Source organism: Labrus bergylta, chromosome 2, assembly GCF_963930695.1.
Source record: "Labrus bergylta chromosome 2, fLabBer1.1, whole genome shotgun sequence".
Taxonomy (NCBI): Eukaryota; Metazoa; Chordata; class Actinopteri; order Labriformes; family Labridae; genus Labrus; species Labrus bergylta.
Window position 1 is genome coordinate 32,821,470 of NC_089196.1, and position 8,847 is coordinate 32,830,316.

Genomic DNA, 8,847 nt, shown 5'->3' on the forward strand with positions numbered 1-8,847 from the left:
TCCAACAAAGATAAAAATTACAGTTTCTGCTTCGATCAACAATTGTTAAAAACACTCTCTAAAGCTAATTCTGACCAGATTTAATTAAGCCTCACTTGTGAATCGCTTTGTCCGCGATTGGTGAAAGGAAAAGAGTCCGGCGATGGAGCAGATCTTCTGTCCGTCCTGGTGCAGAGGCGTCTGATGGCGGCGAGGGTCCCTTACGGCGAGAGCGGCTTCGTTGGTTCTCCGTCGAGTGGAAAGATGTCCGTTGATGTCCTTTCGTTACAGGGCGGAATAAGACCGTTATCTTTCTGATAATCTGTTATAGTCTGATGCTCTCCGAGAAACTGAGATGCGTTCACTGGACAATCCGAGCTCGGAATTTAGAACACTGCTGGCCGCGGATTACCTGCGAGCCAAAAACTTAAAACAAAGGAAGATTGTTGCAGGAAACAGGAGATAAGCTTGGATCTCCGAGCACCAGAAGTCAGCGCGTGGAAAGAGGTCTAACAAGGGAAGTCTTGGAGTTTTGTCACCTGGCCGCCTTCCTGTGGGGTCTCCCTCAGGTTCCGGTCCCCCCTTTACGTCACACGTAGGTGTGAAGTACCGCAGGGAATTCTGGGATAAGGAGTCCTTTTAGGCTTCCTTGTGATTTCAGTGAATCACTCAAATGAGACTTCCCACAAGGGTGCAGGCCCAAGTCCATTGTTTGACTGTCCTAAGCCTGCGTGGCCCAACAATATTGTATTCTGACTGCAGGATTCTTATTAAGGGTTACAGGTTTTCAGTGAAATCGACATCGACCTGACCTGACTGTGGTCGCTATGCATCAGGATCTGCTGAGCTCCTTTTCTTTACCAAAGACACTTTAGACACTCGACACAAAATAACACAAGTAGATGAAAGTCTTTCTCACTCTACATCAGTTTATTTATTACAAGGTTACACATGAGCTGTCTGAAGAACTTGTGCTACCCAACACAGAGGCCTCCAAGGAAACAGAGTGACAGAAAGAAGAGAAGATATCAGGAGAGAAGAAGGATCCTTACACTGTAACTGTTTCATATAAGAGAAAGAGAGAAGAGAAATACAGACAGAGAGGAAGAAGAGAAATACAGAGACAGAGATGAAGAAGAGAAATACAGACAGAGAGGATGAAGAGAAATACAGACAGAGAGGAAGAAGAGAAATACAGACAGAGAGGAAGAAGAGAAATACAGACAGAGAGGATGAAGAGAAATACAGACAGAGAGGAAGAAGAGAAATACAGAGAGAGGAAGAAGAGAGATACAGACAGAGAGGAAGAAGAGAAATACAGACAGAGAGGATGAAGAGAAATACAGAGACAGTTTTGTAACCTCTCCAACTTGATCCTAGTAAAACACTGTTTATAGGAGTCGGTAATGAAGTTTCTGATCGACATCAACCCCCTTCTTATCCAGCACCTCAGCCCAGGTGTCCGTGACACACTGAGTCAAAGGCCTTTGAGAGGTCGATGAAGACACACGGTAGAGAACCGCCATTCTTCTTGCACAAGTTTATCAGGCCATCCGCTACCATGATGTTTTCGGAACAACCAGGGGCTGGTATGAAGCCCCTTTGGCGGGGGTGCCGGGCCCACACCTCAGTCAACCGACTAGTCAAAACACTGGACAGGGTCCTTAAGATCATGGAGCCGATGGTAATGGGCCGCCATTGGTTTATGTCCCTCTGTAAAGAGTCACTCAAAGACTTAGGGAGATGAGAGTAGTACGACTACCCCTAAGACAGGCAGGAAGACGGCCGGTAAGGACAATCGCATTAAATAGATCCACCAGTTCTTGTTCCACCTCAGCAGATCCATTTTTCGGATACGATCGGGCCCGGGGGCTGAGCCATTTTTCATCTACTTCAACGCCCTCAACACCTCTGCAAGTGAGAAGGAGCACTGAAGCGGTGTATTGTCGGCTGCAGGGAGGGCCGCGAATTGACCCAAGCCACAGAAGTGACTATCTCAGCCCCTAACCTTTTTGTATGCGCTCACAATGGCATCCATATCGATGCTACAAGCGACCTCCTCCACACCGTCTAGTATCCACCTAGCCGCTGCGGACCTATCCGCATGCAGCCGTTCTTGAGTGGTCTTATAGAGAGGACAAGCCCTGCACTTCTTTCTGCCCTTCCTTGGTCTCCGCTTGGAGCTCAGCGTTCGACGACAGCCATGTTGGGGGTCCTGAAGCACCGCCGCCGGAGCAACCGTTGGATGGCCCTCATATAACTGTTGATGGTACAGATATCAGTTGAAAAGAAGCCCCGCCTGGTGGTAGCAGACTGACCTGTCTGCGCCTGTCCCAGAGCCAACACGGAAACCTCTGGAACTGCAGGTGTAGGAACTTCGAGGGCTCGAAGCTTGGCGTCTAAAGTGTTGGGGGGAGGAGGTCACCGGGGCAGCTAACACAGAAGACTTTTTAAGCGTCCTCCACCTGGCTTTGATCTGGGGGCGACTCCGGCCTACTAGGTGAGAGACAGCTTCATCCAGGGCTGCTGCTGTCTATCCTGTCACTGTTAGCAAATGGGATAGATATTTGTCCTCAGCGTCACTCCACTTCAGCTTAGAAACCCGATTACTGCTCGTTGCTGTCTGGGAATCTCAGTGACACGCCACCGTGTGTTGGGACCGTCTATGATTAGAGAGCCCTGCCTTAGTGGAGAACGCCCGAGAGCAGTCATCGCACCCAAAACTGCCCTGCAAAAAAGTCCTGGGTTTTCCTTGGCCACAGCATGGGACATGGCTCGTGGCCCTGGAGAGGGTGTCATGGCACACTTGCAACAGGAGAAGCAGACTTTGCTGGCTCTGTGGACCTGTCTGAAGTGGCTGAGCCCAAATCAGCCTTGCATAACAAACATTCCCTGGTCGCCCAGGGAACCACTAAGCAAGCAGAAAAGGAGGAAGGGCTTTAGAACGAGTCCAAGTCTTCGTCCAAGCCGCCCGCCCTAATCAAAAGCCTTTTGGAAATCCACAAAACATACGAAAGTAGATTTATTTTCTGCCATTCTTGTCCTGACAATTGTTGAAATTGTGTGAATATGATCAATGCAGGCTCGATTCCTTCTGAACCCATTCTGTTCATCAACTAAATATTCCTTTGTTTCCAGATACTGGGTCAGCCTAGCATTTAAAATACTACTATACAATTTATACACTGTGCTAAGAAGGCTGATTTCTCTGTAATTGAGTAGTATCCTAGGGTCATCCTTAGATGACTTTGGGATAGGTTTGATAATAGATTTATACCACGTGTTTAAAACAAAACCTAAACAGACAGAAAAGCATGTTTAAAAGAGGAGGTGATTTTAATACTTCATTTGGGATCTCTTCCACACCTACTGCTTTTTTCAGCTTAGACTTATTTATAGCAGTTTTCACTTCTTCCAAGGTAATATCATAATTCAAAAATAAATTTGGTGAATAGTTTTCTCCTCCCATATTTCTCTCTAAATCGTCCTTTAGTTTACATGCATCTTCAAGAAAAGCATCTTCAAAAATTGGTGGAATATTACTTCCTGAAAATAAATCAGCAAAATCTGTCTTGAAAAATCTGGGCTTGAAACTCTGATTGTGGGTGACTTTGTTGTTAAAGATGTACAAAGGATGTTCGGTAAAAACAAAGAAGTACTGTGTTTTCCCAGAGATATGGTCTCTGATTTAGCAGAAAGGATCCTGCATATTGTGGCTGAACACCCGACTGTGAAGAATGTCATACTACACATTGGGTCAAATGACGTCACAAAACAACAATCTGAAGTCTTGAAACAGGACTTCACTGGTCTGCTGAGGATGGTCAGCCCCTTGGATGTGGATGTGTTTATCAGTGGCCCCATACCACCAGTCAGAAGAGCAGAGGAGAGATTCAGCAGGTTGTTGGCACTGAATACAATGATTACAACTGCATGTAATGCCCATTCAGTGAATTTTATTAACAATTTTAACATTTTCTGGGAACGCAGACATCTTTTTAAGGCAGATGGATTTTGCCTGAACATGTCAGGGGTGAAACTGTTCACCTCTAACCTATTTTACTTCCTGCCTCAACCATCAGTTCTCTCTTGTCGCCAAGGACATGAGACAAAAGAAAACAGCTTCAAGAAAGACAAAACACAGCGTGATGGAAACCTTCGTCAAGAATCACGTCTGCCAGTATCTGAGGAGAGACCTAAAGAGGAGAGACATCGGAACCAAGAGGAGGGGTCTCCATCCACCTTCGACCCCCTCACCAACACCAACACCTTTGAATTCTCACCGCCCTTGACCCCTCAAACCCCATTCAGATCATCATCTTCCTCCGTAATCACCCTATCTCCCTCCTCCCCCCACCTGGAGTTCACTGACCAGATGAAGGAGCTGGTCAATGCTGGATTAAAAAGTAACCCCCACCCTTCTCCCTTTTTCTCTCCCATAAACACCCGACGGCGCCCACCATCGCCCATTCCGACACGGCTCCCCCCCCCCCCCTTGATAAGGATGAAATGCAGAACATTCAGAGGTCAAACTGATGTGTTTTGGGTCCAGGCTGCAAGGATATCAGCAGTCATGACTCTCTCCAGGATAAGCCGGGGCCCTGCACGTCAGTAGGTTCCAAAATCTCTGTGATGATAGGTAATAGAAGAATAAAGGGGACTCTGCCAAGAAACAAAAGGCAGTTATGTGATTTTGCAAACTTGTCAAACTTAGCATACATTCCTTTTGAGCCACAACCTGTCCCAAAAACGTTAGCAGCCGAAGCTTCTAGGACCCTGAAGCTGGCTTTACTAAACATTAGATCACTGGCAGGGAAATCATTTTTAATCAATGATTGTATTATTGAGCACAAGCTTGATTTTATGTTTTTAACTGAAACTTGGTTAGACAAAAATAACAGTGCAGCTGTTCTTATCGAGTCAACCCCTCCCAACTTCAGTTTTGTAAGCGAGGCTAGAGTGCATAAGACAGGAGGAGGAGTTGCAGTTTTGTTTAATGACTCCTCCCAATGTAAGTGTGGCAAGGGTTGGTGAATGGTAATATCTTATGTCAAATAATAACCGACAACGCCACCTGGGGGCTTGCACCTCAGGAAATACAGAACTTAAAACTCCAAATGTAAATAATTAAGACACACAGATTCGAACACTGATGAGGCAGAGACGTGGTTTCAAAAGAATTTAAGGGATTTATTTGAATAAATCCGAGGAAATATGCAAACTATGGTGGACTGAAGCTGTGAATTTCAACATCTTGCACTGCAGCTGCCATGATAAAGACTGCTTGTTACAACCAGGTTACAACCAACCTCCTCTGCTCTTCAGGTGCTGAGGCTCACGTGAGTGATGTAGGAAGTCAAACAAGAGAAGCATGAATAGATGGCGCCCTCTGCTGTTTAAAAAGAAGTACTGCGATTATGTAAGATGTGATGTGTGTAGACTGACAGTGAGGTGATGATGATGATGATGAAGATGTTGAAGGTGAATCAGCAGCTTCATCTCTTTGTTTTCTCCACAGCTGAAGATCTTTGACTGGATGTGACTTCAGCAGCTGAACTCCATCAGTGTTGTTGTAGTGACAGAGTGCAGCTCTCCCAGCAGGGGGCGCTCTGCCATGGATCAGTGTGAGGACACAGAGGAGGGAGTCCCTCCCTCTAAAGAGTTAGCTTCCAGTACCGTGGCTTGTAAGGATTGCCGTCCATGGAGCACAAAATGTTTCACCAATGGGAGGTGAACTTCCTTCCTCCTTGTGATGTTGTACCTGTGTTGGGTGAATATGGTTAAAATAGTGTTAACAGTCTCACCCACGTATTGTAATCCGCATCGTTTACAACTGATCAGGTATACACAGTTTTTGGAGTGTGGGCTTCCCATATATTCCATTTTAAGAAACATTCTTACTGTATCTGCTGCGCAACCAAGTTTGGTGCTTAAAAAATTCCACGTGACCTCTGGATTTAGGGGTCAACATGGGTTGGACTCTTGCTTTGACCAGGTAATCTTTCAGGTTCCTGTTTTTTCTGAACGCTGCAATGATTCTGTGGTCTCGTAAAATCTCGGTTTCTGCGATGATGTTTTGAAAATTATTTTGAATAACTCTGACTAATTGAATCGCTGCTGGAGAGTAACAAAGGGCAAAATAGAGGAAAGCAATTGGGGTTTTGTTTCCTGAAATGTCTTGAAGGACCTTCTAAGAAAGCAGCGGGAATACCCTCTGGTGTCCAGTGCTGAGAACAGCGTTTTAGTGGCCTGTTTAAAGTCCTCTTTGTCGCCACATATTCTGTGAAATCTCAGCAGTTGAGACTTTACCAGCCCAGCATAGGTGTGTTTAGGATGGTGGCTAGTTTTGTGGAGTAGAGCATGACTATCTGTCTCCATGAAACATACTTTAATGTCCAATTTGTTTGTTTTCTGGAAATTTTACCTTTGTATGTGGTAGTGTCAAGAAAGTCTACCGAGGTGTAGCTGGTCGTAGACTTCAATGAAATGGACGCATTGTGATTGTTCAGAGTGGTTAAAAAGTTATCAAAATCCTCCTTAGTGTGAGACCAGACCCCCCCCCCCCCCCCCCCCCCCCACCATATGTCATCCAAATACCTACAATAATATAGAGGTTTTTTGTGACACGAGGCCAGCAGCGCCCCAAATGAGTGCTGCCTATGCCACGGGTCGGCCCTGGCCAGCATTACAGACTGACTGAAATCCGGGGGTGATGGGATGTGATATTTAGGCTAAAGTGTGTTGACCAAAACCCATCATTCTCAGCCATGAAAACACCAATGCACCTCGTAATCTCTCTTGATGTAACACATCCATATTAGGCAATTCTCTTACACAACACCTTAAAGTAAACATTCAACTTGAGGGGACTCCTAAATCTCCTTCAGATACAAATCCTCTCCAGATGTATATGTTATAAAACTTAAAGGAGCAGTATATTATCTCTGTCCTCGATACTTCAGACACTTCACACTCCTCTACACCCACAGCAGAGATCAGCACAGACCAGAGACCTTATTATGCAGCTCTATAAGTAGAATTACTGCAGTGAAATCACAGTGTGTGATTCTAGTAGATACATTTTTAAAGACGAACTCTGTCTGCTGTAGTTATTCTCTATGATCAGCTCTTACTGAATGTCTCCTTCCAGTCAGATAGCTGTGTCAGATTGATCTAACCAATGGGGATTCTTCAGTCTGTTGGGCCTGTTAGAGCCCAAAATGTAACAACTACCTGAAATGTAAGAACTGGTCAATAATGTAACAAGATGCTGAGCCCAAAACGTAGAAACTTTTTGCATTTTGTGGTCAGGTATTACATTATGGGGCAGGCAAAATATTTTTCTCCTAATAATGTTATAATTTTCTTACATCATAGAGCGAGTTAATAATTTATTGATTAATCATTAAATGTAGAGTTCAGTATGCAATAAAAACAATCGTCAATAGTTTTTACCATAATTCAAGCTGTGTTCATAAAGTGTTCATACACATATGTGCATGCGTGTGTGTGTGTGTGTGTGTGTGTGTGTGTGTGTGTGTGTGTGTGTGTGTGTGTGTGTGTGTGTGTGTGTGTGTGAACTGAAACAACTCAACATTTTGTGAAATACTATAACAAAATATCACAGTACTTCATTATCACGTTACAATTTTAATGAAAACAGTTCAACAACAACAGTTGAAAGAAACTGGATTAAACCAATAGCCTACTATAACAAAATATAAGTGATACATCAATATCACATTACAGTTTAAATTAAAACAATTCTGAACAATTCAACAACAATCAAAAATAATTGGATTAAACTGAAACGTTAGTGCACACTTTAAAAGATAACTGAAAATTCTGATTTAAACAAACTATCTAAACTATTTCTAGCAATTTAGGTTACATTCTTCAATAGTCTAACAATATAAAAAAAACATTTTTCCAGAAGAATTAACAAAAACAAAATTTATGCAAAAAGTGTACACCAAGAAAAGAAAGAATATGAAGTATGTGTATATATCGGAGAGGGGCTGCTCAATTTTTGCAGAATATATTTTTGACCTTATAGTTACCATTGGATATGTGCCTGAACACAAGCCAGGCTTTCATCCACTGTGGGTTTTGACCGAATAACTCTTTGAGATGTAGAGCTAGACCACTTGATTTACCACATGATTTGTAGAGCTTCATGATGCTGATACAGCAAACTCATCATTCACAAATACGGAATCTTTTGCCATGAAAACACCAATGCACCTCGTAATCTCTCTTGCTCTTGCAATCGTTTGGGCAAGAGGGGCTGCAAACCGGCTTGTCAGTGTGGGTTTGCCTGTTAATGTGTTTTTCACAAAGGGAGGTGATTGGAGCTTCTCATTGTGGTGTGGATTAAATGCTGCATCATGTTTGTTGGGCTATTTGTGTAGTTCCCTGTCTTCTTGTAATATTTGCACACAGTTTTTGTCTTTTCTGTTATCTTCTCACCTCCTTCATTTTGTCTCTTGAGGAAGCCAAAATGTTTCCACACCTCCGATTTATAAGACGGTGGTGTGGTCGCACCGCAGCTGCCATGATAAAGACTGCTTGTTACAACCAGGTTACAACAAACCTCCTCTGCTCTTCAGGTGCTGAGGCTCACCTGAGTGAAGTAGGAATTCAAACAAGAGAAGCATGAATAGATGGCGCCCACTACTGTTTAAAAAAAAGTAATGCGATTCAGTTTTTCAGAGTATCAAAATGAACCTTGACACCTTTGAATCAATTTTTAACTGCCTCACGATTAATCTTTATATCTCTAGTATGCAGGTGTTGGAAACAGGAAGTTAGTTATTGTAGTTTGTCAGCAGGGGGAGCTTCAGCAGTGACACACAGGTACTGTACATC

The 8,847-nt window shown here is 43.7% G+C and overlaps 1 protein-coding gene across 1 annotated transcript in view; it reads right to left on the reverse strand.

Annotated features, from left to right (window-relative positions):
• The window catches only part of LOC136181101 (NLR family CARD domain-containing protein 3-like), a 785,212-nt gene that overhangs the window by 470,405 nt on the left and 305,960 nt on the right, over positions 1-8,847 (reverse strand). The window lies entirely within an intron of this gene.